Below are 27,102 nucleotides of genomic sequence, written 5' to 3'. Positions count from 1 at the left end.
CCAGGGCAGTCGTTGGCTGAGAAGGGGGGGGGGGAGAGAGAGGGAGCGTTGATGCCAGGAGGGGAGGGGGAGAGAGAGAGAGAGAGAGAGAAGCCTCTTGGATATTTTGTTTTCTCATGCCCTTCCTTCCCAACCAGCTGCACAGCCAAAGCCGAGGCTATTTGGCCCTTATAACTATCTTGGCACCGAGTCAAAAGCTGATAAGCATTTGGGCGAGACAGCTCAACTGCTGTGCTGGAAGAAAAACAGCTGCCATGATCGCTGTTTGATTGAGAGCGCTTTTACGCGCGCGCACACACACACACGCCTGCCTGCCTGCCTGCCTGCGGAATCAGCCTGCACAGGAGCGACGCAGTTCTTTCTCTTCGAAAATGTCTACACGTTTCCTTCGATTTCCGTGTGTGTGTGTGTGTGTGTGTGTGTGTGTGTGTGTGTGTGTGTGTGTGTGTGTGTATGTACACACGACGTAGACTTGCTTCTTCTCTTCCTATCCCCGCCTGCATCCATAACTTCGAGCAAGCTCGAGGAGTCGTGCCAAAAGCCCGTTCCTAGTTACCAAGTACATTTTTAAAAGTCCCTTTGATACCCTTTTTCTCTCCCCCCCCTTCCATCCTTCCTGCGGACGATGCATGCAAAGATAATCTGTCCATTCCTTAAAGTGGGGGGAGGGGCATAGCAACAGCTATTATTATATTTTTCGTATTTGCTTTTTGTTTTTGGAAGAGGATATGCACACATACACTTCTCAGACTTGCCTAACTTTTGGGTTTTTCCATTGTGGCCGATCACTGTAATGCAATTGTAAAACAACTTCCTGCCCCTTTGGCTCAAGTTCTAGGAGCTGTAATGCTACGTTCTCTGCAAAACGTTTTTTCACCCCCTCTTTGCCAAAGAAGCATCATATCTCACCCCGCGCGCGCGCGCGCAGCCCCCCCCCCCCAACCCTAACAACCTTCCAACAATTTGGGGGAGGGAGTGGTGTCGAAGATTCCTAATATGATTTTTTCCCTTTTTTGGTCGATCGAGCCTTAAGAATGTTGAACAAGAGATGTCTGTATCGCAACTGGATAACCCGTGTGCTTTTAAAAGGTGGGGTATTCTAATACGTGTACGCGTTTACTTTTCAATTTTAAATGTACGTCTTACTAGTATAAGGGCTGGTAATGGATTATGCTGCTTTCATGTGTTGTATTTCATTTGTAAATCTGTCACTGGATCACTCAGCTACCCACCTACCCAGGCTCTGGAATCCTTTGTGTCAATCTAACCGGCATCTCTCGTGTGTGGATGGACGGGAGGATCTATGACTTTCTGTATAACTAGCTAGCTGTCTACAGTTGAAGACATATATTCTAAAGTGTGGTGAAAGTGGTTTGAACACACATTCCTGGTTTTCTGAAGCATTTGTTTTCAGGGTAGAGAATGTGCCCAGCAAACCACTTCCATCTGACTTTACATTGTAAAGTGTACTATGTCTGTTGTCACCCCCTGCATTTTAGATAGATATATAACAAAATCTATAAAATCCTTTCACCCTTCTAACGAAAGTATTCTAAAGCCTCTCTAAAGAGTGAGCCAAACAGGAAGATATAAGGCCTGCACAACTTCTCTCTCTCTCTCTCTCTCTCTCTCATAGCAACAACAGTATTTCTTAGTATGCCTGTTTTGGCATACATCAGCCTTGCTACCCATCCAAATGTCCTTTTGCGTCACATCTCACCATTTCAGTCAACCAATTGAAATCTCACTTTCGTATTATAAATAGAAAGATATTTAATTTTTCTTCATATTGGTGCATTTAGAAATTAGTGTATTTTGTAAGCTCTCTCCCACACATGCACAAAAGCCCCATAATGCCATAGCCTTGATATTACTCAGTGTACATTTTTAAAAGGGTTTACCTTGAAAGTTTCAATCATAGAATCTCTTATTCCTGTAAGGTACTTTGCCATGAGGCATATATAGGCATTAACAGTGCAATTCTATATGTCTACTCAGAAATTCTATTGAATTCAAGGGGGCTTCCTTCCAGGTAAGTGTGTATAAGGTGTGTATAGCCTCAGTAGAACATTAGCAGTGCTTTTCCTTGGATGCATATTGCAGGTAATTCTGCCATCATACTTTTGGCTCAACCTTCTAATTTTGCTGTCCATAGAATGGCAAAGATTTGCCCTCTACTTCCATGTAGATTTTAAGGCAGCTTTGAAGACTAGCCTTTTCCGGCAGGCCTATCCAGATCAATGTAAAATCAATAATTTTTAAAATTGGTTGATTCCTTTACTAATGTTGTTCCCTGCCTCAATCCAAAGGGAGAGGCAGGTAAGAAATAAATATATGATGATGATGATGTGCAATAGTGTCTTTTGTTCCTGATAATATTGACTAGGGAATGTATTGACTTGAAGAAGTTAAATGCAAAGTTTGTCTTTATCGACAGACATATTTTCTTTGCTGTGATGCTGCTCACTGGAATGAAAAACTTCCTTCAGTCCTTTTTTCTCTCTCCCCCAAATGGAAGTTCCTATTTTCCAATGTCAGGAGTACTATAAATGTACAACATTGACTTTATCTGGCCTACTGTCCACCTACTTAGCTTGACAAAGGCTAAGCCAAACGTATTAAACAAGCAAAATTGACATCGGCCCTGTTCAGAAAACACCTTAAACCACAGCTTTAACTACAATGAATAAGGCAAAAAGCCTTATTCACTGTGGTTAAAGTCATGGTTTAAGGTGTCTTCTGAATGGGACCAGTGTAACTAGTTCTAGTTCAATGTGCATCCTAACTAACAGCATAGGAAAAGCAATCAGTTTGCCGTAATGAAAACTATAGTCTCACAGCATTTGACTGTGCATATAGCATCCACCTACAAATATTGCAGTATACAACAGCAATTTCTCCCTTTTCAAACCAGACTTTTCTTAGTTTTACCTGTTTTTAAAGAGGCACTCTAGAAAATATATCCCAGAAAATTCGGTTTCCCACAAACTCAGCCTTGATCCATCTATGCTTTGGTGTGTGACTGAGTAATTTCTTTCTTTCAAGATAGAGACATACATAAGTTTTTAATACCTTTGTGATATGAAAATCGTTTGATACCCTTTAATCACATAAAAAAGCAGTCATATCCCTTTTTTCCTGAAGAACATAAATAAATAATCATGAACCAACCAAGTGTATAAAATATATGTCTTATACCAATACTTTTACTGCGCTTTACAGATTATTTTAAGTGATAGTTGTCTGCAACTGACAAATTATAATTTCAGGTGCATAATTTTAGTTTTACAAATGATTGCCATAATATTTTAAGCATTTACTGTTGCACATGATAAAGAGCAGTTGATATTTTATTACATAGGCAGCTCAATTGCAAAAATAGTATAAAATTACAGAAATGGCCCTCAGACCATTTCATAACCCATTTGTAGAAGTCTCATATATATGCATGTCTTATTTGTTGATTAATTTTGGTCAGCTCTCACTCTGTGACATAATGAAAATGAAAATATGAAACCTGCCCTAATGAGTTAGCACATTTACTTTTTCCAAAACCACAGTAACTTTTGAGTCATCTTTTAGTTTTGTTTTTAATTAATCATTATGGCTTAGGGTGGTAAGTTTTTTCAGATTTGGTTTTACTCAATGAGAAACAGAAATGCATTAAAATATACATTCATTCTAAACTATTCTACAAATTTTATCACTTAAGAGTTAACATCTACATTTTATATCACTGTGGAAAGTGAAAATAATTATCTGTTCCCTTTCAAACCAATATTGTATGGTATGAAAATTTTAAGAAGATGAACAGAGTATTTTGTACATATTTACTTTAAGAACTTCATATTTTTTTAAAAATCAAAGATTGCCTGTCAGTCTTCCTTTCTATGTTTGTGATCAGTTTTCTTTTTATTTACTGTTTTGCTTACTAATGGAAGAAAAATTCTGGAAAAACTTGAACTAGTCTCAGAAAAAAGTCATTCGCTATTCCATAAATCAAAAACATAAGTGGGGGGGGGGGCTTAATTTCAATATAGCATTTAATAAGGCAAAAGTACTTCTATATTTAATATTGTCCTGCATTTAATATTGCATTATCTGCCTATGTTTATACTTGCACATGAATAAGGTGCTTATTCCCTTATGTAACTCATACCTAATGGTAACACAACCATCAAGCATTAATCCCCTTTGAGAATATCTGTGCAATATGTAAGACCAACGCCTTCTCTCTTTCTCTAGCTATAGATAGATTGATGCTCACAAAGCAGTATTTCATAAAAATATTTCTGTAAATAAAATATGGTCACAATCCACCATGAAGATGTCACCCAAGTGCCATTGAAAGCAATGGGACCTATCTAAGAGCACAGTAGTACTCTTGTGCAACTCCCATTCATTTCAATTGGGCTTATCACCCATATGTTTTAACAGTGATTTTTCTTAACAAACATGCACTAAACTGGTAACTCTATAAAATGAAACTTTGGAAGTAGAAAAGATTGCTAGCCCAACAAACACTCATTTAGGGATCTAATGCAGTAAAGTTTGACATGTGCTCAATCCTGCTACATACTGAATATTAACATCACTGCTTTTAAGAGTTATTGTGTGTAGCATAGAACTGAGATAAAAACAAACACATTTTGTTTGTAATGTGGTAAAAACATTTTTAGATTTAAGAACCCATTTACATTTTCATATTGCTTTTTGAAAAATAAACATTTCTGATATTTAAGAAAGTCAACAATATATTTCTAATACATGCTATATTTAGGAACAATGGCATTTGCTGTTGTTTACTGAGTTGCTCCATTAACTTTTAAAAGAAGAAAACAACAATATTTCCAAAATATTGTGGCATTATTATTATTATTATTTATTTATTTATTTATATAGCACCATTAATGTACATGGTGCTGTACAGAGTAAAACAATAAATAGCAAGACCCTGCCGCATAGGCTTACATTCTAATAAAATCATAATAAAGCAAGAGTGAATGTGACTACTATCATGCTTAGGCCGTTCCTATGGCAGTCCCTTAAATGACATCCGATTATACTGATATTTTAAAGATATTTCAAATCAGTTATGTAAGGGATATTAAACATTCATTTGTTTACAATGACACCTTTCAAAGTAGGCTTTTGCCTTTCTCACTTTTTGTTTGTGAAAGAAATTTGGGCACAAAAATTCTTGCACCTATTCAAAAGCAAGTAACTCTTTCGACAATATATATATTTTTTTTTATAATATTTTTTTAATTCATTTTCAACACTGTATAACATAGATAGACATTACCAATTATATATAAAACCACACACAATAAAAGAAAAACATCCAACATCTGCTACATACATATTGAATAAATGTTGAATACAAATATCAAAACTATTACATATACCTTATCATATTACAACATCTTCATTCTTAACATAAAAGTGCACCCCCCACCTCGGGATCATTCTTGAGTCCAAAATCTAATCGTTTCTTCTGCTGGTGGTTTCCCACTTCCCTTAGTAAACACAAACACTAGGAACTGTTTCCAGATTCCTTCAAACTCATTTATTTTAGTTATGCCTTTTCTCCACTTAATATTACATGTCAATTTATCATTAATGGCTATGTCCCATACTTCTTTATACCATTCTTCAATAGAATATTCCCCTCGTTTCGACAATATTTTTAATATCTATGCATTTAAAGGAGGTAAGCATGCTAAAATACTTGGCAAGTACTTTTTTGCCATTGTTTTAACATTTGAAGCTCAGTGATCTATAAATTTAAATTGTATTCCTCCTTCTCTGCATATCTTATAAAATATGGCTTCATTTATAAATTAGCAATATTTCCATCATATCCTGGCTAATAATGAACCCCGTCCCCACAATACACAGATTTTGGAAAGTTAGGGACTTGGCAAAGAATTGCACTTTTTTTGGCCAAATTCCCTTTCATTTTCTCCATTAATTTGATTTACTTTTAAGCTTCTTTTCAAAAGGCTGGAATAATAGAGCTTTGAATTAGTAGTCATATTTTAAATGTATTAGTAAGCAATTTGCTCCCTTATTTTGCTTTAAGCATTTAAAAATATGTATCCATTGTACTTTAATTAGTGAACTGTATTAAAATAGCTTTGTTTAGAAAATTACCCAAAGCTGCAGATTGTAAAAGGATTTTCCTTCTCAAATTTGGAAAGAACAATTAACATTTTTGACCAGTGTGTATTGTATTTTAACTGTAAAGTCAACTGTGATGTATTAAAGAAAACAATTACCATGATAAATAATATTCATTATGAAAGTACAAAATTCTGAAGTTTTTAAAAATGGATGTACTTATAAAGACTTGATACTAATAATATTATACACTTAGATTATATTTAGTTGGTTTTTTTTAAAAAAAAGTCTTATATTTCTGTATCATAAAGCTTTAATTCTAAAGTTTGTGACTGCAAACTGAATGTTTTTTCTTGTGGTAAAGCCCCATTAATTTCAGTGGTGTTACTCATGAGTAAGTACCTATAAAAATGTTGACCTACAAGTATATCTGGAAAGAATTAAGTGATTTATGAGTCCCCTTCCCACAAAAAGAAAATGTAGGACACTGATCCTAAGAATTCGTATTTAGAAATGCTTAATTCTGGCAGGATTATTGATGTGCCTGTAGAGTTGTTCTGCACAGGTAGAGATCACTTCAAAGCCACTTTCTGATCAAGGAAGCAAACACTGAACCATATCTAACAAACACTCCAAGTACTTTATACCTGAAGGTGAAAATTATTCATGCTTTTTCTGTTACGTTATATAAAATATGTTTTTAATAAATGACAGAACCTCAGTTCTTATTACAAAATATTGTGTGGCGGGAGAGTTGGAATTAAGTAATATGCTCTAAAGCCTTATTATTACTTCCTGACACAAAAGGGTTGTGAAGAGTCCTATATTATACTGTATTTCTTCGATTCTAAGACACACCTTTTTCCCCATATAAACATCTCTAAAAACAGGGTGTGTCTTAGAATCGCGGGTGCGTTTATTATTTCTTAGAATCAAAGCTTTTTTTCTGTTGGTACTGAAATTAGTGTGCGTCTTACAATCGATGGCGTCTTACAATCGATATATGCCCGTATTATATGAAACATGACCATGACTATAACTTATTGTATAATGAATGTACGTATGGCCTTATACGGTAGGAATGAGGGAAAAGAAAGAAAATAAAAACAAACATTCTATTATTGGGATTCCCTCCCCCCCTCCAGGCCCCTAGCAAATAGTCATTTCAACCAACTGACGCTCTGGTCTAACCTTGGATAAAGCCTCTCATTACAAAACTGCTTGTCCTCTCTTTAAAACAATGAAGTTTAAAACATGTTAGATATTTTCACAAAAAGAACAACCTGAAGGATTATAGCTATTATGGGAAACACTTCGTGTTAATTGGGGAGTAGGTAGCAAGCTGCCACAGTTTAACAATTGTTAGGATGCAATCCTATACTCAATTATTGCTTGTTTTTCCTCCTAAACCTTCTCCTCATCTCTCATTCTCTCTTACTGTCAATGATGTTACGCTTACTCCGGTCAAGGAAGCTCGTAGCCTTGGCTTTATCTTCGACTCCTCGCTCTCCTTTATTCCTCATATTGAGGCAGTAGCTAAATCTTGTCGATTTTTCCTGTATAATATTGCCAGGATTCGATCATTTTTGTCTGTCTCTTCTGCCAAGACGCTTGTTCATGCACTGGTTATTTCACGGTTGGACTACTGCAACCTTCTTCTCTCTGGCCTTCCTTCTTCTCACATCAGCCCGTTGGTTTCTGTTCACCACTCTGCCGCAAAGATCATCTTCTTAGCACGCCGCTCCGACCATGTTACTCCGCTTCTGAAATCTCTTCATTGGCTTCCAATTCACTTCAGAATCCAATATAAACTTCTCCTGTTAACCTTCAAAGATTTTCACGGTCTAGCTCCTTTCTATCTCTCCTCTCTCATCTCACACTATTGCCCCGCTCGTGCTCTTCGCTCCTCTGATGCCATGTTTCTCGCCTGCCCAAGGGCCTCTACTTCCCTTGCTCGGCTTCGTCCATTTTCGTCTGCTGCCCCTTACGCCTGGAACGCTCTTCCAGAACATTTGAGAACTACAAGTTCAACCACAGCTTTTAAAGCTCAACTAAAAACTTTTCTTTTTCCTAAAGCTTTTAAAACTTGATGTTGTGCAGACTTCTACTGTTACTTTCTACTGTTAGTTTTTCCCTACCCTGTGCCTGCTTACCCTTCCCTGTACCTGTTGGCATTCTCTTCCCCTCCTTATTGTTTTACTATGATTTTATTAGATTGTAAGCCTATGCGGCAGAGTCTTGCTATTTACTGTTTTACTCTGTACAGCACCATGTACATTGATGGTGCTATATAAATAAATAAATAATAATAATAATAATAATAATAATAAGTCCCACTGAATTCAGGCTTACTTCTGAGTAGATATGCATTGGATTGCACATCAAAGACAGATGGTTAATCAACTCATATCTACTCATAAGTCCCACTGCATTAAATGGAACTTGCTCCCAGATACACACGTATAAGATTGCAGACTTCGTGATCAATCAAATTAATCAGTGAATTACCTAAGCCTCAATATAGTTGAAGACATTTAAGGTATAGCTGTTGAAAGTGTGATAAATTTTAATTTAATAAAGAAAAACTACTGGTCACTGTTAGACAAAAGGGCTATCCTTATTATGCAAATTCTTTGAAAACAGTGAACCAGCTCCATTGGTGTTGTGAAAACAAGCTCCATTGGTGTTGTGGGAAATCCCAAAGTAGAGAATATGGTGAAATTGGCTTTAGCTGAGGACTGCCAGTTTTTGTCATTTGTGGTTCCATCAGGGAAAATGATAAATTGTTTTACCCTGAACTTCAAATTATCTGCAAGTTTTGGATGTAAAAGAAAGCAATTTTTAACAGCACAATCCTAAAAATACCTACTCACAAGTAAGTCCCATTTGTCTGCAATCTGTGTACTAGATTGCAGACAAAATTACTTTTCCTTCATATCTGATACAGAAAGCTAGGTGCCAAAGGCTATGTGGCTGGTACAGTGTGCATTTTACTTTTAGCCCACTGGTATTGACTGATTAAATCCAGTAAAGTGTGTGGCTCTAAATTTTATTCTACATTACCAAAAAAAAACCCAAACAGTTATTACAGGATCATCAGAGTATATAGGACTTAACCATAAGCAGTCCTTTGCCTCAATGAATTTAGCAGGGATGGGGAATTCGTGGCCCTCAAGATTTTTTGGCCTACAACTTCCATTATCCCGTGTCATTGGCTTTGCTGACTAGGGCGGATGGCAGTTGTAGTAAAAAATACCTGGAGAACCAGAAGTTCTACACCCCTGGTTAACAGTAAACTATTTCGCAAAATACAGTGAAACAGAAGGTGTTGAAGCACCACCCTCAACTTTGAAATAGTGTTAATCAAATATGTTTTCTTGGCTCACAAAACAAATTTGATGACACGTTTATCGCCTTTGCAATACTTTTTGTTGTTGTTGCTAATATTGTCCCATAATATTATCCCATTGACTTTTGTGATCTACAGAAAACAACATTCATGAAACAGCAAAATCTTCAGATACCAGACAACTAGGAAGGCACCAGGCTGCGCAAATATGCAGATGTCTAGAAATACAGGTATCTAAAGAGTAGATTTTATTTGATCATCTTATTTGATAGACAATCATGCAAGAGGTAAGTGCTTGTATTTCCTTAATTTTTACATTGAAATTAATATGACTTTAGTGTGCTTAACTTCAAATCATGCTCTCGATATTCTGAGGATTTATATTCTAGAAAGTTCTGTAGGGTGCAATCCTATTGGATCTGCGCTGGGTACTGTACTTGGAGGCTTGGGTGATTTTGCCTGTCTCGTAGAGGCTTTAGAGAAGGGGGGAGAAGGAGGCCAGGGCAGCCATAGGATTTGTTGTATGGCTGCCACCCCTGTTTCCTCCCCTCCCTGCCCCTAAGAACTCATCCTTTTCCCCATGTCCATGCTCCACTTAGTAAGCATAGAGAGTTAGCCTGTGTGATTCTCTCTACACTGGCTACAAGGAGGTGGGAGAAGAGAGCCCTGTTTACAGGCTCCGAGCCTTGTATACATAGGGTGACCATATGAAAAGGAGGACAGGGCTCCTGTATCTTTAACACTTGAATTGAAAAGGGAATTTCAGCAGGAGCCATTTGTATATATGGAGAACCTGGTGAAATTCCCTCTTCAGCACAACAGTTAAAGTGGCAAGTGCCCTGCCCTCTTTTAAATCTGGTCACTCTAGTATAGCTCCTGCAGGTTTAACTGTTGTGATGAAGCGGGAATATCACTAGGTTCTCCATATATACAAATGACACCTGCTGAAATTCCCTTTTCTATGCAACTGTTAAAGACACAGGAGCCCTGTCCTCCTTTTCATATGGTCACCCTATGTATACGAGTTTGGAGTCAGGAAACCGAACAACTCTATATCCCACAAACATTGTCTACGGGGCATAGGATTGCACCTTAAATTATGTAATTTCATTACCAGCCCCGTGGCCTTGAAGCATGGAGATTCCTCTGCCAGACTGCAGAATTATACCCCAGGGTACACATACCTGTTGAATATAGACATGAACATTTTTCTAAAGGGCTTAAAATGTACTATTACCAACTGAAGTGCATACAAAGAAATGTGGTTTTCAATCACTGTTAAAAAAAAACCTATGAAAATGGTTTCTTCTAGATTATGTACGGCATATTAACTATAGTTTTATAAGAATAGCCAGAGCTAGATTTAACTTTATTTAGTAGCAAATTAAAAACATGCTTAGTTCCTAAAAAACTAGCACAGCTACTTTATTGCTAAAGTCACAGTCTTTAGCTTTTTCTTCCAGCCCCTCAATTGAAATTAACTGGACTATAACAACGTAGTACCGTTCTTGCACAGCTTCTATTTATTTCAATGGAACATGCTCAAGACTGCTTCTCAATGGATTACTTTATTGCCTTCCATTTACAGTACAGGTAAATAAATGCTGTTGGCAATTAATTAAATGTCAGACCTTACCTCAAATGTTAAGGAGGGCTCATAGCACATCTGCATACAGATTATCAGTGGTTACTCACACTCTGAGGACCTTCTTCTGTCTCCCAACATACAAACAGAAGTGCCTTTTTCTTGTGAAGCAGCATCTTTGGAACCAAGCTCTCTACAGCAGAAAGAGAAAGCCTCATTAGAATAAAATCCACTCTTCTTTTCTATGCAAAACTTCAAGTGCCTTGGAAAAACTACAACCAATCAACTGTATTTATAAGATATCCATAAAAAGGAAAACAGATGATGTTTACATACATCATGTGGAAAGATAGTTCAGCTATCAGGCAAAACATTCCAGCTTTCCCTAAAAACTGAAAAAGACAAGCCCTCTCTATTTCTCAAGAAAAGGGATGCCATGATATTCACACTCAAAAATTCTAGCATTTCTCAAAAGCACACTTTACCAAGGAAGGTCGAGTAACTGCAAACACACTATTTTATATTTACATCTGCCTCACCAGAAAAAATTATTATTATTATTATTATTATTATTATTATTATTATTATTTCTTTTCTCTTTATTTAAGTTATATCTACCTACACATTTGCATATACACTTCATGAATCTGATTGATGTTTATTCGTCTTTAAGGTCCCACAAGATTATTTTTTGTTTCTGCTGGCATAGACTAACATGTCTACCTGTCTGGAATTTATTATTACAGAATTATCCTCATGCAAATTCATTTTGTGAACTGCCCAGAGACCTTCTGCTATTGGGCGGTATAAAAATGCAATAAATAAACTATATTTATACACTACTTGTCACTTTCTTGTTTTTTAGCAGCTTTCATTAAATGTGTTATTGGTAAATTTCAAGGAACAGCTATATGAGAAAGTCACCAAAGGGATTAAAATGGTGACTAACAAGTTTGTCCATTATATGCAGAGAGATCAACACACACACACACACACACACACACACCACCATTTTGGTGCAAGGAACTTGCCTCTATATATCTTGTCTGTGTCTGTGATATAGTGTGTTACATCAATATTCTCTCAGAGAGGCTTAGCTATTGGGCAGTATAGAAATTAAATAAATAAATAAATAAATAATATATACTACAGGGAAATATATGAAGGACTCTCAATTTTCTAAAAGAATGCCTCACACAGCCATATAAGGATCAGGTTCTTACAAGCTTTCGAAGTACACCTTGTAGTTCTAAGCAATGCTGAAATAAAGGGAGTTGATACTGGATAAAAATACATTCACATCACAATGTTATTTTAAGAGTAGAAGAATTTTTGCCAGTTCTAAGTAAAAAAAAAAAGTTTTTTATTTAAGCATTCTTGTATTGCAAACAAAGGTATTCCACAAAATTACCCAGCATCTTACGAAAAGGTTAGAAATACTTGTTACAAACCCAAATTCTGTGGGGAAGCAAAATAAAAGCATGCAGTTCTATTTCGCTGGCTGAGCTAAATTCAAAAAACAAAGTTGAGAAATTGCCTCTGAATACAAGTATCAAGAAATATTCAGTTTTATATTGTGTATATCCAAGAAAATACTTTTCATATATATTTTACTCCCCCTTCATAACTTAATCCTCATTAAATATATTCAGTTATAAGGTCATTGTAGACATTCAGAATAATCTATACTATTTAAAAGCTTCATCTATTGGGCGGTATAAAAATGTAAAAAATATAATAATAATAATAATAATAATAATAATAATAATAATAATAGCAGGATTTTTTTTACACACACAGATTTTTCTTTCTCTGTGTTACTTTCTAAAAAATGCATTGTTCAGTTTTCCAAGATGAAGTGCTCCACCAAGTAAGATCAGGTTTTTGAACCTGTTTCGTAAAATAACTTCTGCCAGGAAAAGTTTCTCTTCAAATCTTTTTCTATATACTGGTAAAATTCAACAACTCCCATTTATTCAGAAGCTGTAATACTTTGAAGAAATGGGGGATAAAAAGGTTAGCCCATAATATATTAAAAGTATGAGTTTCATGTTCTCTTAATACAACAAATTCAGAGTGCTATCATCACTTATAGTGTCATAGGCCATAAACCTATTTGTGTAGGAATTCCCAATAATATTTGAATTGATTGCTCTCCTCCAAGAAAAATTACCAAAATCAAACTAACAGCTCTGTTAATAAATGTACAAATGATTTCTTAAAAACAAAACCCATTTTTATAATTTAGTATATACAACTATCGCATTTCTATTACAAAAGTATAAGAATGTGAGACCTCTTAAACCTCAAACCATTTATTTTTTGACAGATACGCTGTTGATGATGTTAGGATATTGTCCTTGTTCTGCTAAGTAGATAGGCTATAAGACAATATAGAATATAACAAAAATGCAATGAGTAAACCTATAGATTCCAAAGAGCATTGGTTCACAATTCCTCCAAATATGTTTTCTGTCTAGAGCATCTATCAAATGTACGTTCGCTGCACTGCCGGGTACCTATGCATCATAATATCGGTGGGAATAAACACTCTATTAGTAAGCCACCAATATAATCCCAGTCCAATTATTTAACCCTATTTATTTAATTTTGCCAGGATCCCCAACATTTCTGAATGCACTACAAGTTCTAGCTTATAAGGCAGTATAAGCATAACTACAGGTATTATCCATTTCAAATCAATGAATTCTGCCAAATAGAATAATCAAGATTTTGCTGGCTAGTACTTAGTGTCACAAAATTTGAACCAGCAACAATTTAATATGGAAAGAAGAGTCAGCACCCTTATTACACCAGCTTTACTATTGGTACTAGAGAGGTATCACTGCTTGGAACAAACACAGAAGAACAAGATATTAAACACCAAAACAAAATGAGATTTTATGTAGATTTGCATCAGCTGTTTTATCACAGTGCCAATGCTACCATGCACTGGGATTTACATATGTGGACAAATGAAAAAGCATGTAAAATTGTGATATAAGCACAAAATTTGACAAGACAGTATCAAAAGGATCCCATGCTTACATTCAGTATAAACCCTAATGATTTTACATAATTTGTTTAGTGTAGAAAATGAGATATGTTAAAAGGTTAAAGTGATACTATATATTGTTATTTTAAAAATTAATGGGATTTTTTTAATGAACAAATGGTTTCTTTCTCTATGGATTTTATACTCTGTATTGTGTATATGGAGAAAAAATAAAAAGATGAAGCTAATATGAAAACAAAACTATTTCCTGTACCAAGAATTAAGAAACAAAAAAGACAGTTAGATGAAACTGCATTTTAGCTGTTCTGCAACCAAATAAAATAATTTGGCTACAATACGAGGTAGACAGTGAACCTCCAGTTCATACATTTTTGTATCAGTTTACTTCATTCTCATAATTTCCTTACTATATTTCAATACTAATGTATTTTCCTCATAGTATAGAAAGGGCCTGAGAAGCATGGCTTTGTAAGGGATGTTAAAATTCAAGAATTTTATTTAAAAATCTGCTGAGGAAATGTCAGATTCCGTTTCCCTGAAAGTCAGAATACACCATACATGTTTTTAATAAACAGTATCTTTGAAAGACATTTTTAGATTTAGCAGGTCACTCGCCGACTTTAGGGCTTTGATGTTTCTTTCTTGTTTTTGTAATTTTAACACTTCAGTGCAACCAAAAGAAATTATTATATAATTGTCCATATTGGACAATATAGTGAAAAACTTGACAATTAACCACAACTGATGCAGCAATAATTGTGAAAAGTAGCTATGCAAGAGATTTGAGGAAACTTTAATTTAAAAAGTACTTCAATTTTGTATGTGCAAATGTTGGTACTGAAGAGTTTTAAATGAAGTAATCTTGATACTCTTCCTTTCTGTGCTAGCACGCGCCTAAATTAGTTCTCCATTTTGTGGTGGCCCTCTGAGAGCAATTCCTATTGAGAAGTGAACAAAGGCCATGACCCCTGGGTCAGAGTGTGATGCAGGAAGCATGACCTCCTCTTTGTTCAGATCAGCACTGTTTACTTTGCCTAAGTAAAGATCACCAATACATTAACTAAAGAGGATTAAAAGGGTCATATCCCCAGGGATGAAGCTCAGACAAGTGGCAGCACTCCTTAGTCACCAAAATCATTTGAGTTTTTTTCAAGTTAACACACAAAAAATTCCTTAAGTGGTTTGTGAAACAGGAAAAGTGATAGAAATAATTGCTTTTTTAAAAACTGTATTTAATATTTTGTGATCTCCAATTCTTAGTATTGTGAACCGCCCAGGGAGCTTCGGCTATTGGGCAGTATAAAAATGCAATAAATAATAATAATAATAATAATAATAATAATAATAATAATAATAATAGAATATAATTTTCTATTTTCTTATTCTTCCAAACTCAAATACAAAAAAAAAATAGAGCAACTTGCAAGAGCAACTAGCATGCATATTTTAAGATACTTATTACATATACTGTATTAGAATATATAATTCTAATTACATATCCAAAGGAAGTAAGGAGGCAGGTGGCTACCAGGAGGAGGGCCTTCTCTGCTGTGGCACCCCGGCTGTGGAATGAGCTCCCTAAGGAGGTTTGCTTGGCACCTACATTATATGGTTTTAGCCACCAAGTGAAGACCTTTTTATTCTCCCAGCATTTTAACAGTCTATAAATAAATTTTAACTTGGTGTTTTAAATTTGTAATTTTGCATTGCTGCTGTTTTTATCTGGTTGAGCTTTTATATTGTATTTTATATTATGGTTTTATATTGTTGTTTTATACTTTGAATGTTTTTAATTTTTGTGAACTGCCCAGAGAGCTCCAGCTATTGGGCGGTATAGAAATGTAATTAATAAATAATAAATAAATAAATAGAAATATGGCTAATTTTAATTCAAAGATCTCTTTGAATTAAAGATCAGTGATCTTTAATTCAAAGATCACTGATAATATTGGTTACATTAGCAGTATTCAATGCTCTTTGCATGACAATACAACTGATAAAATAGTTCATTTGGTAACGGATAACCTCTATGAAAGAAATCCTTTGGGGCCTAGATCCATAATTTTTCTTGCACAGAATATCAATGCTAGCCAGGTGCCCCCTGATATCTAGGGATGAGATAATCAACAAGGCTTAAGCTTGTTGAGGCTTTCTGAGTTCCACTTCAAAGCTTGGTCTGCCTTATCTGCATTCCTGAATGCAAGCTTTTTGTTGCCGCTCAAATGGGAAAACGGAACATTTGGGTGTGTATTCTTTAAAATATGTCCCTCAATTCGAACTTTCCCCCTATTGATTAAAGCGTGAAAATGCACACACAGAGACAAACACACACATATTCAAATGCATTTTGCGAACATGATCACAAGCTCGAGAATAAGTGAATTTGGACCAAAAACTGTTTTTGCAAGTGCGAACCAAGGCAACTTCTGGTCAAAAATAAATCTCCCCTTCCCCCTGGTACATCCCTAGATATACTTCAAGACCCCGCAGCCTTGACAAATCCAGGTATACCTGGGTTAGGTTATTTCTTGGCCCACAATTGCAATGCTGCTGTGGGAGAAGTGAGCAGGTTCAATAGTCCCTAGCCACGGCCTACACACCTGCAGTGCTCTGTTCAAGTATAGCAGTGTTGTTGCAACAGATCTTAGCGCTGTGGGCCTGCTGCTTCTGACTGGGGACCTTTGAAATTGCTCCCTCAGTGACAGAAGGAGCAGGGCTGCTGGACTGTGTGGTCATGAACTCCAAGCATGCTTAGGGGTTTTGCTGGGGCTGCAGGGCAGAGTAGCCCCTAGATGTACTAGACAGTCTTGGGAGATTTTGGATTGGGTCTTTAGTGTAATAGAGAGAAGATTGCTTGTAAAAGGATGGATGAGAAGAAAAACGACCTATGTGCTCCAATACCTCCACTTTCTCTGACACCACACAGAAACTGTTTCAGATGAATGGGGATGGTAGTAATATTGAATATCAACATTCCTGTTTTATTAAACTGACAAGAAATAGTAATGAGTAGAAAAGATTCAGCATCTCTCTTTTATTTAAAATTATTTTTAAAAATATCAAGGATGGTTAACAACACACACACACACACACACACACTCCCCAGTTAATTTTGGTCTGAAAGGCAATAGATATCCAACAGTTTCCTCTAAAGAGAGCACAAGTACACAGTGCGTATGTATCCATAAGGAAGAGATTTCTGGGCTCAATCCACCAGAATGTTCCCTTGGACAGGCCCCATTTTAAATTAATGGAGTACCTTTGTAATTAACATATCTTCAACATGTATCTACACCATGCTTCCTCAAAGGTGGCACTAGAGCTTCCCTACAAAACTAAGATCTGCTGATAAAACAGGAATTTCCCAAACTCCAACTAGGCTGGCTATATCTCCCACAAGAGACAGGCTTTAAGAGGTGAGAAATAACTCAAGCCTCTCTTTTAATATTTCACACTGTGGTTTCACTGTTGTAAGATTTTTCCCATAAAGGGGCATTCTCTGTATACTTCTAAACTTTGCATATGATGCTACTTTCTGTTCTGCAAACCCAACAGTGGCCATGATTCCCTGATATCCATTTAGGCAGTGTCAGTGCATTCCACCATTCAGAATGAAGATAATGTGAAACAGGAAGCATTTGCCCTCAATGACGTCTTGTTGCCAAATCTGATTGGCTATGGCATTGACCGTGTTCACTGTTTATATATGAATCCCCGCCCCTCTCAATTATAAACTTGCCTTAATCTAAAAATGGACTTCAGGAAAGAGGACATTTTTAAAAATTTAGATCTTCAATAAGATGATAAAATAACAAAATTTCAACAATACTCTAAAATTGAGGGTGGGGGAGATACATATTTAACCTGCTGAAAATACAATACATTTAAAATACCTAGGCGAGCATAAAGGTTTTAACCTAGTTCTGAAAGGAATATAGTGTTGGGGTCACACATTCCTCCCTACGGAGGTCATTCTAGAATCAGGGCATCACCAGAGGAAAGGCCCTATCTTTTTACATGTATAATGCACTCCTATAAATGGGATGTGGAGAAGGACCGCCTTTGATTATTTTAATGCACTGCATGATTGCCTGAGATCACTTAATGACTGAAAGTCCTAATCTCTTGGATAGTGGTGGGGTATGAATGTGTCTGGAGCAGCAGCAGATCACACTACAATTACACGTTAAAAAGGATCAGTGTTTGGTAAACAGTTTTGGAGAACAATTACTATTTCTTCCCAAAAGAAATGTTCATGTCAAAAGAGTTCACATATGAAGGTTTGGTTCATCCCTAATCTTTGGGTTGGATCCAGATTTAGTCATACTAAGAGTAGGCCCACTGAATTAAGTTAGACATGACTTAATTCCTATTGATTTCAATGGGCCTATTCCAAGTATACAATCACAGAGTTGGAAAGGCCCTGAAGATCATTTATTCCAATCCCCAGCTCAAATCCATCTCTACCACACAAGTTGCAGCTACAGCATCTCTGCTTGATGTTGTCCAGCCTGTTAGTCCCAGAACCAGACCAGGATTTATTTACCCGAAGAGTGCAAAAACTTAGTAATTTTTGTTTTGTTTATAAATGACATAAGTGTCTCAGAAAAGTGAGTCTTACAAAATTCCAGTGGTGGGGGGCTGCGTGATGACATCATCAATATGGCTGCAGCGCTATTATGTAGTTGCCACATTTAAATATGTATAACTTCGCACCCGTTTCTGCTACAGAGATGTTTTTTTTTCTGAAACATTTCAAATTTAATGACAAATACTTTTTGTAATTACGCATTTTTGTTAACGCCATTAGTTTTTGAGATAATTTCATTTGAACGTATAAAATCAAAGTTCACATTGGTTATGTGTGGCGTTTAACCATGATTTACTCAAAAACTATACGACTCTCAAAAGAAGACTCAAGAACAAGAAAGTTGCATTTTTAATGAGGATTAAGAAAACGTATAATAACATGGGGGGTTACCCCAACGCTTAGGGAATTATGAGCGATATCTTGTTATATGTCCACTGTCTCTGGATTGTATGATTTTACATTTTTATCATACAGGGCTTTCATTTCAAAAGTATCCACCCTAAATATCTCTCAATCTGATGCACAGATCATTTTGAACATGTTCAACTGTGATTTTTTACAGTTGAACATGTTCAAATGTTCTTTACAATTATTTTGTAATTTTGTAAAGAACATTTGAACATGTTCAATCACAGTTGTGCATCAGACTGAGAGATATTTAGGGTGGATACTTTTGAAATGAAAGCCCTGTATGATAAACTGTAAAATCATACAATCCTGAGACAGTGGATGTAAAACGAGATCACTCATAATTCCGTAAGTGTTGGCGTAAACCCCCATATTATTATACGTTTTCTTAATCCTCATTTAAAAATGCAACTTTTTTGTTCTTGAGTCTTCTTTCGAGAGTCGTATAGTTTTTGAGTAAATCATGGTCACACATAATCAATGTGAACTCTGATTTTATACGTTCAAATGAAATTATCTCAAAAACTAATGGAGTTAACAAAAATGTACTTATAACAAGTATTTGTCATTACATTTGAAACATTTCAGAAAAAAATCATCTCTGTAGCATAAACAGGTGAGAAGTTATGCATATTTAAATGTGGCAACTACATAGTAGTGTGGCAGCCATATTGATGACATCATCATGCAGCCCACCAGCACCACTGGAATTTTGTAAGACTCACTCTTCTGAGACACTTATGTCATATATAAACAAAAAATATTCACTATGCTTTTGCACTCTTCGGGTAAATAAATCCTGGCCTGGCTCTGGGACTAAGAACCTTATTTCAAGGAAGTAATCTGCTTCATTAGTTGATCAATCCAGGTAGAAGGGTTATTTTAAAACACCAACTTATTTTTATTTGCTGCTAAATACAACTGATTACTTGTACCCTTTCAAATTAAGGTCATCTTTTGTAATCATAACACTTCCAAATTACTTTGCTATTTGATTTAAGTTTTACATGAAGTTAATTTTAAAAGTTTAAATCATATGTTACTCAAGATATTCTTATTTACACCTTTTATTGAGAATGTTCTATTGCTTGCATTTCATAATCAGCGTCACAGACATCAGTTAAAACCCACACTACCATTAAAAATATTGATGGAAATGGCCTCGTGGACAGAATACATCAAACATCATTAATGAAATTAAGATGAAACAAAATTGGGTGCAATAGCTAATATTTTAGAAGACAGAAACAAAATTCAAAATAATCTTGATAGGTTGGAAAACTGGGCAGAAAACAATTAAATTCAACAGAAACAAGTGTAAAGTTCTTAATTTAGGAAAAATAAATCAAATGCACAAGTACAAAATATGGGATAGTATGTGAGAAAAGGATCATAAGAACATAAGAAGAGCTATGCTGGATCAAACCAAGGGTCCATCTAGTCCAGCACTTTGTTTCCACAGTGGCCAACCAGCTGTTGACCAGGGACCCAAAAGTAGGACATGGTGCAACAGCACTCTCCAACCCATACTTCCCAGCAACTGATGGACATAGGCTTAATGCCTCTGAAACTGGAGGTAGCACGAATCCAACAGGACTTGTAGCTTTTGATAGCCTTCTCGTCCAAGAATTTATCTAACCCCCTTTTAAACTCATCAAAATTAGAGACAATCACCACATCTTATGTGTTGTGTGAAGAAGTACTTCCTTTTATCTGTACTGAATCTCCCACCAATCAGCTTCATGGGATGACCCCGGATTTTAGCATTATGGGAGAGGGAGAAAAATGTCTCCCTATCCACATTCTCCACACCATGCATAATTTTGAACACCTCTATCAGGTCTCCCCTTAGCCTCCTTTTTTCCAAGCTAAACAAGATGTTCCAGTCCCTTGATAATTTTAGTTGCCTTTTTCTGTATTTTTCCAGCTCTACAATGTATATATATATTTAGATGTGGTGACCAAAACTGCTCACAGTTGCACCATAGATTTGTATAAAGGCAGTATGATACTGGCAGTTTTATTCTCAATTCTTTTTCTAATAATGCCTAATATGGAGTCTGCCTCCTTTACAGCGGTAGCACACTGGGTTAACATCTTCATTGAGCTGTCCACCACAACCTCAAGGTCTCTTTCTTGGTCAGTAACCGCCAGCTCAGATCCTAACAGGTTATACTTGGAAGTTGGTTTTTTTTTTTTTTGCCAGAACCTGCATCACATTACATTTGCTTACATTGAACTGCATCAGCCATTGATACACACTCTCCCTTTTTGGAGAATTCCTTTTGGAGCTCCTCACAATCCCGTTGTTTTAACCACCTTAAATAATTTGGTGTCATCGGCAAACTTGGTCACTTCACTGCTTACTCCTAATTCCAGATTATTTATCAATAAATTGAAAAGAATTGGTCCCAATACAGATCCCCGTGGGACACCATAATTTACTTCCCTCCATTGGGAGAATTTACCATTTATTCCTACTCCCTGCTTTCTGTTCTTTACCCCATTACTGATCCATAAGAGGACCTCTCCCCTTATTCCATAATTGCTAAATTTGTTCAGGAGTCTTTGGTGAGGGACTTTATCAAAAGTCTTTTGGAAATCCAAGTAAACAATATCCACCGCATCACCCCTGTCTACATGTTTACCGACATTCTCAAAGAACACTGAAAATCAGTGAGACAGGACTTACTTTTGCGGAAGCCGGGTTGATTCTTTTTCAGAAGGACATGTCCTTCTATATAATTACTAATTTTGTCTTTAATAATGCTTTCAACTAATTTACTTGGAACAGACATTAAACTAACCGGCCTGTAATTTCCTGGATCCCCCTGGATCCCTTTTTAATAATCAGTGTTATGGTGGCCATCCTCCAGTCCTCTGGTACAGAGGCTGAGCTTGTACTCAACTCTTGTAGTTGTAGTCAACCACAAGCTGAATATGAGTCAGCAATGTAATGTTGCTACAAAAAAGGCAAATGCAATTTTAGGTTGCATCAATAGAAGTACAGTTTCAAAATCAAGAGAAGTACTAGTTCCACTCTACTCTGCACTAGTCAGATCTCACCTCAAATACTGAGTCTACTTCTGGATTTAAAAAAAATCAGAATGAGTTCAGAGAAGGGCACCAAAGATGATCAGAAGGCTAGAAATGAAGACCTACAAGGAAAGACAGAAGGAACTCATAGGATCATAGAATAGTAGAGTTGGAAGGGGCCTATAAGGTCATCGAGTCCAACCCCTTGCTCAATGCAGGAATCCACCCTAAAGCATACCTGACAGATGGTTGTCCAACTGTGTATGTTTAGCCTCAAGAAGTGAAGACTGCAGGTGGGTGTGATATTATAGCGCTATTCAAGTACCTAAAGGATTGTCAGAGGAGGGCTGCAACCTGTTCTCTGTCATCCAAGACTGTAGGACATGAAATAATGGGTTTAAGTTACAAAGAGGCAGATTTCTATTGAACATCAGAAATACCTTCTTAACTGTCAAAACAGTCAAACAATCGAACAAGCTGCCCAAGGAGGTGGTGGGCTCTCTGTTGCTGGAAGTATTCAAGCACAGACTGGACAGCCATCTGTCAGGGATGTTTTAAACTGGATTCCTGCACTGAGCAGTAGGTTGGATTCAATGGCCCAAATAACCCCTTCCAACGCAATTATAAATATTTGTTTTGAAATATTCTCGTTTATGTATGCACAAATGCATACTAACAAATATGGAGTACTTTTAAATGTTAGGATGAATTCTGTATGCAGTAAATTAAGAGAAGAGGAAGAGGGTCTCCACTGCATCACCAGAAAAGGGTCAACATGTTTCTCTCCTTTATTGATTCTACAAACTGCCTCAAGTTCTTCATATATTCTTATATATGCAGAACATGATAACGTTCAAGTAACAATAGAAATCAAATTCTAATTTAAATCTCCAAAGTGATAAAATATGAAATATATTTTGTATTGCAGAATTTATATTTTGCGTTCTTTCAATATATCTCAGCCTATCACTAATTTTGGGGGAAATGTCTTATACAATTAAAATACAATATTGATGAAAATTATGGCTATTACATGTTTAGGTGGTACAATTAATAACTCATAGTTTATTTTAACAGAAACCTACTTCAGTATCAAACAATTAAATTGTATGGGCTAAACATCTAGTAAAGGGAAGCGTAACTAATATTGTATATTCAGCATTCTACAGCACAGCAAAAGAAACCTATAATTCTTCAGTTTAACAAACATATCCTTGTTTCAAGTATTAATTCATCATTAGTTGTATTAATATGTTAAAGGAATTGCTTGTTTAGCTTTTGAAAAAGTACTCGTGCTAAATCCATTCTCTTAATTTTTGATAAACAATGACAGCTCAACCTTTGATGAAGAACAAATATTTTATGAATATTGTTCAAATGTACATTCATTACTTAGAGAGATAAAAACAATTGCTTACCTATTATTTTAAATACGAAATACTAGTATTACAGGCTTTCTTAGTGACTGTTGCAAATGAACAAAACCAATTACCTTATAGAAAATAACATGCACTCTTCTGTCCATTTATCTGTTGAGAGGTGTATTCCAGCCATTTAACATCCTAAAACATAAAATTATGTAAAAAGGTTTCAGTACACTTAAGTGTCTAGCTCTAATAATCTCTTAGAGCATTTATACAATCTTGGTGCAATCCAGTGCCTATATCCTACATGAATCAATGGGATTTAAGGATCAGTTATGCAATTACAGTTAATGGATTTCTATAAACTTATACATGCCTTTGCTTCTTCCAGATTGCTGACTCCTTCTTTATGCAAAGAGATACAACCTGCCAAAAAACCAGCATCCACAGTAAGATGCAATAGTTTACATAATTGGCTTAAGCAATGTAACAGGGCTCTATTAAGTTTTATGATGAGACTTCAGCATAAGCCCCATTGCCTACAACAGACGGGATCAAACCCTGAATATACATTTCTCCAATTCATCTGGATACATTTGCGAGAATATATTGATAACTAATAGTACCAAAAAGAAGCATATTTACTAGCCACAGGGATGGCTACATTGTATGAAATAAATAGAGAGAGCCCTGGCCAGAACTTTGCAACCTATGCTTTTATGCTTTGGAGTGTGTCTGTACCCCACCATAACCATTCTGTTTTTGCTTTTTACGTTCAACAATTCAAGGGTTGAAGAGCCTGCAGATTTCAAGGGGTTTGCCAGTTTCAGGCAGACTGTCCAAACAGAGTTATGCAAAAAGTTAATTGAGGTCACCTTGGAAAATATTCAGCAAAGCTAATTTTGGGTCAAGGCTAGGGTTGCCGTGTAATCACCCCACTTCCTGGATGAACTTCTCGAAATACTTCCTTGTTACTTCATAAGTCAACTACGAATCATATAAGAAGTCTAGAGCCTTGTAGCTTTACCGGCAAGGTAAATTATACCTAGCTTCTCTCCTAAACCAGTACTCTTTGTATAAGGATGTCTTTTTTTCTTTTTGGAAGAATTGCTACCATCAACTTCATTTATATAACTGCCCAGACCCTAAGATTGGCTTCAGTGGTCCTTCTTCAGAAGCCCCTGCCAAACAAAATGAGGCAAGTGACCTTTTTCGTTGTAGCACCCTGATTGTGGAATGCCCTCCCTAGAAAGGCCCGCTTGGCACTTACATTGTGGTCTTTTCAGCGCCATGTAAAGACATTATTTTCCCAGGTGTTTTAATCTTTCAGTTTTTGTTGTTTTAAAATCTTTATACTGCTGTTTTTTACTCTGATTTTATGGTGCATTGAAATGTTTATATTATATTTTATTGTGATATATTTTATAGTTTTAATTGTTGTGAACCGCTCAGAGAGCTTTGGCTACTGAACAGCATAGAAATGTAATAAATACATAAAATAATCTCAATATGATAAATTCAAATTAGCAAAAACAAACAAAACCCACTGTGTGAAGAAATCAGAAGTGGCCTGAAAACATCAACAAACACCAAAAATGAATAATAGTTAAAAGCAAAGAAAAACCTCCCATAACTGGTGCAGAGGTTATACAAAATCCCAACTATTCCTGTACTATTTTCTTCCAGCAATACATCCGAATAGTGACTAGCTATCTCAAGGAGCTGGTCCTGACATCTTGTGAAGCAAACATGATGGTAAAGCTCTATATGGCCTTCAAACCAAATATAAGAACTGGAGGAAGCCACTTTGCCTACAGGACAGGTTGATCAACAGTATGCACCCCCCTCCTGCCCCCACGAGCTACAAAGAGCAACGTGTTAGAAACGTTTTGCAAAGCAGTGCAAATGGATTTTTTAAACGGCAGAAATGCTTCATCATGATCAAAATGGATGGAATTTAGGAAGCAAAAAATGTTATTTAGATTGCACTTCTGTATAGACTGCAAATTTGGAGATGTTCCATTTGTAGCAAAACTAAATAATACTCATTTTGAAAATGCTGTTATGTTCCTACTTCTCTAAATATATTTACTCTGTTTAGAATAAGGGTAATTTTGAAAGAGTCTAGTTATTTTGCCTGTATATACACCTCGGAATAATCTCACATCTCTAGGATTTAACCTACCAATTGCTAAACAAAAATTCCAACAATAATAAAATGTAGTGATGTTAATTCTAGATGGAAGATTTTTTAAAATGGGACAACTGGTAACTTTACTGTAATTGAAAGCATTATTATAATTGCAGCGATGTAAGATTTTTTAATTTACATTTATTGGACTACAAAAGTGTATTATAAAAGAAGACAAATAAAAGCGGCAATCCTAATACATTTACTACGGAGTAAGTTCCACAAGACACAGTAAGACAAAGTTTGAGCAAACCTACATAGGATTGCACTGCAAATCACCGGGAAATTATTTGGTACCAAATTACTGAGCCATGTCTGTTATTACAGTAAGCAATTATTGAGGTGTATATGAAAAACATTTGGTTAATGAAAAATCCATTTAATGCATTTTCATTTACAAGGTGGAAAAAATATCCTCCAGAATTTCCTAAGACTATATATATGTAATTTCATTAAATGACTGACTTCATCCTTTGTACACATAACAGTCTGAAAAAGGGGTAAAGGGGGTCAAAATCTGATTACAGGGCTTAGCAGACATATTGTCCCACACCAATGTAAATAGGAGAATGGACATTTTTTTTGTCTCACCAGGATCCCCCCCCCCAAATTGCTTTCAATACCCATCTATTTAATTTCATGTTAACTTTGACATAAGTCCAGGACAAGGATTTATAATATAGCTGGTTAGAATTCTACACCTTTATAAAAAAATATTATTAGAGGAAGCACTGCCCGTAGGGTTGCCATACGTCCTGGAAAACCGGGAATGCCATGGTTTCCAAGTATTTCCAAAATGTCCCAGCCAGTCAGTCAAGAATCCCGGATTCCTGTCCCAGCCGCCGGAGAAATTCCAGCCTCCAAAATGGTGCCTTGAGCCTGCTCAGTGGAGTGTAGGTCTCCATATTGAAGTCTCCTCCAGCTTTTGAGAACTAGTAGAGAAATGTAATTTAGTGCCGTTTTATTTTCTGTTTGTTTGCTTAAACTGTTTTTTGCCTATTATTTATTTGCAGGTGCTTAAGTACTTTAAGCTGCAATCCTATGTGCACTTACCTGGGAATAAGTCCTATTTAACTTAATAGGTTTTGTTTTTGAGTCAACACACATGAGCAAATGTGCAGCCTTCATTCCTTTCCTTTCCTCTTTCCTTGACAGCATAGAGCTCCGCCTCAGTCTGGCTCTTCCTCCGACCTCTGCTAACCTAAAAACCAGCACTAACCTGGCACTGGTCCATGCATTCAAAAGTAAACGTCATTCGCTTCCCGCCTCCCTCACCCCCACAACCGTTCCTCATATCCTCACTCTCCCACCCGTTTCCCCCTCGCTGTAACTCCAATCATTGTCTTCGTTCCAGCTTCTTTCACCTTGAAATGACACCCAAGTCCCACTTTAATGTGACCCGGCAATGCTCAAAGCGACGCATTTGCAAAGATGATTTT

At 36.1% G+C, this 27,102-nt stretch overlaps 1 long non-coding RNA gene across 3 annotated transcripts; it reads left to right on the top strand.

The window, feature by feature from the left end:
* The first annotated feature begins 673 nt into the window (after positions 1-673).
* Positions 674-25,862, top strand: LOC134403854 (uncharacterized). Of its 3 annotated transcripts, XR_010025840.1 has the most exons (4): positions 674-1,089; positions 9,611-9,702; positions 23,864-23,921; positions 24,261-25,862. It is a non-coding gene; the product is annotated as an uncharacterized LOC134403854 (long non-coding RNA). The 3 variants fall into 3 exon arrangements; XR_010025839.1 differs by having other exon boundaries at positions 23,864-25,862; XR_010025841.1 differs by having other exon boundaries at positions 9,611-9,759; positions 23,864-25,862.
* Positions 25,863-27,102: the final 1,240 nt, after the last annotated feature.

Source organism: Elgaria multicarinata, chromosome 9 (genome assembly GCF_023053635.1).
Source record: "Elgaria multicarinata webbii isolate HBS135686 ecotype San Diego chromosome 9, rElgMul1.1.pri, whole genome shotgun sequence".
NCBI lineage: Eukaryota > Metazoa > Chordata > Lepidosauria > Squamata > Anguidae > Elgaria > Elgaria multicarinata.
Note: the sequence above shows the minus strand (reverse complement) of the source record. Positions and strands in the feature narration are given on the sequence as shown.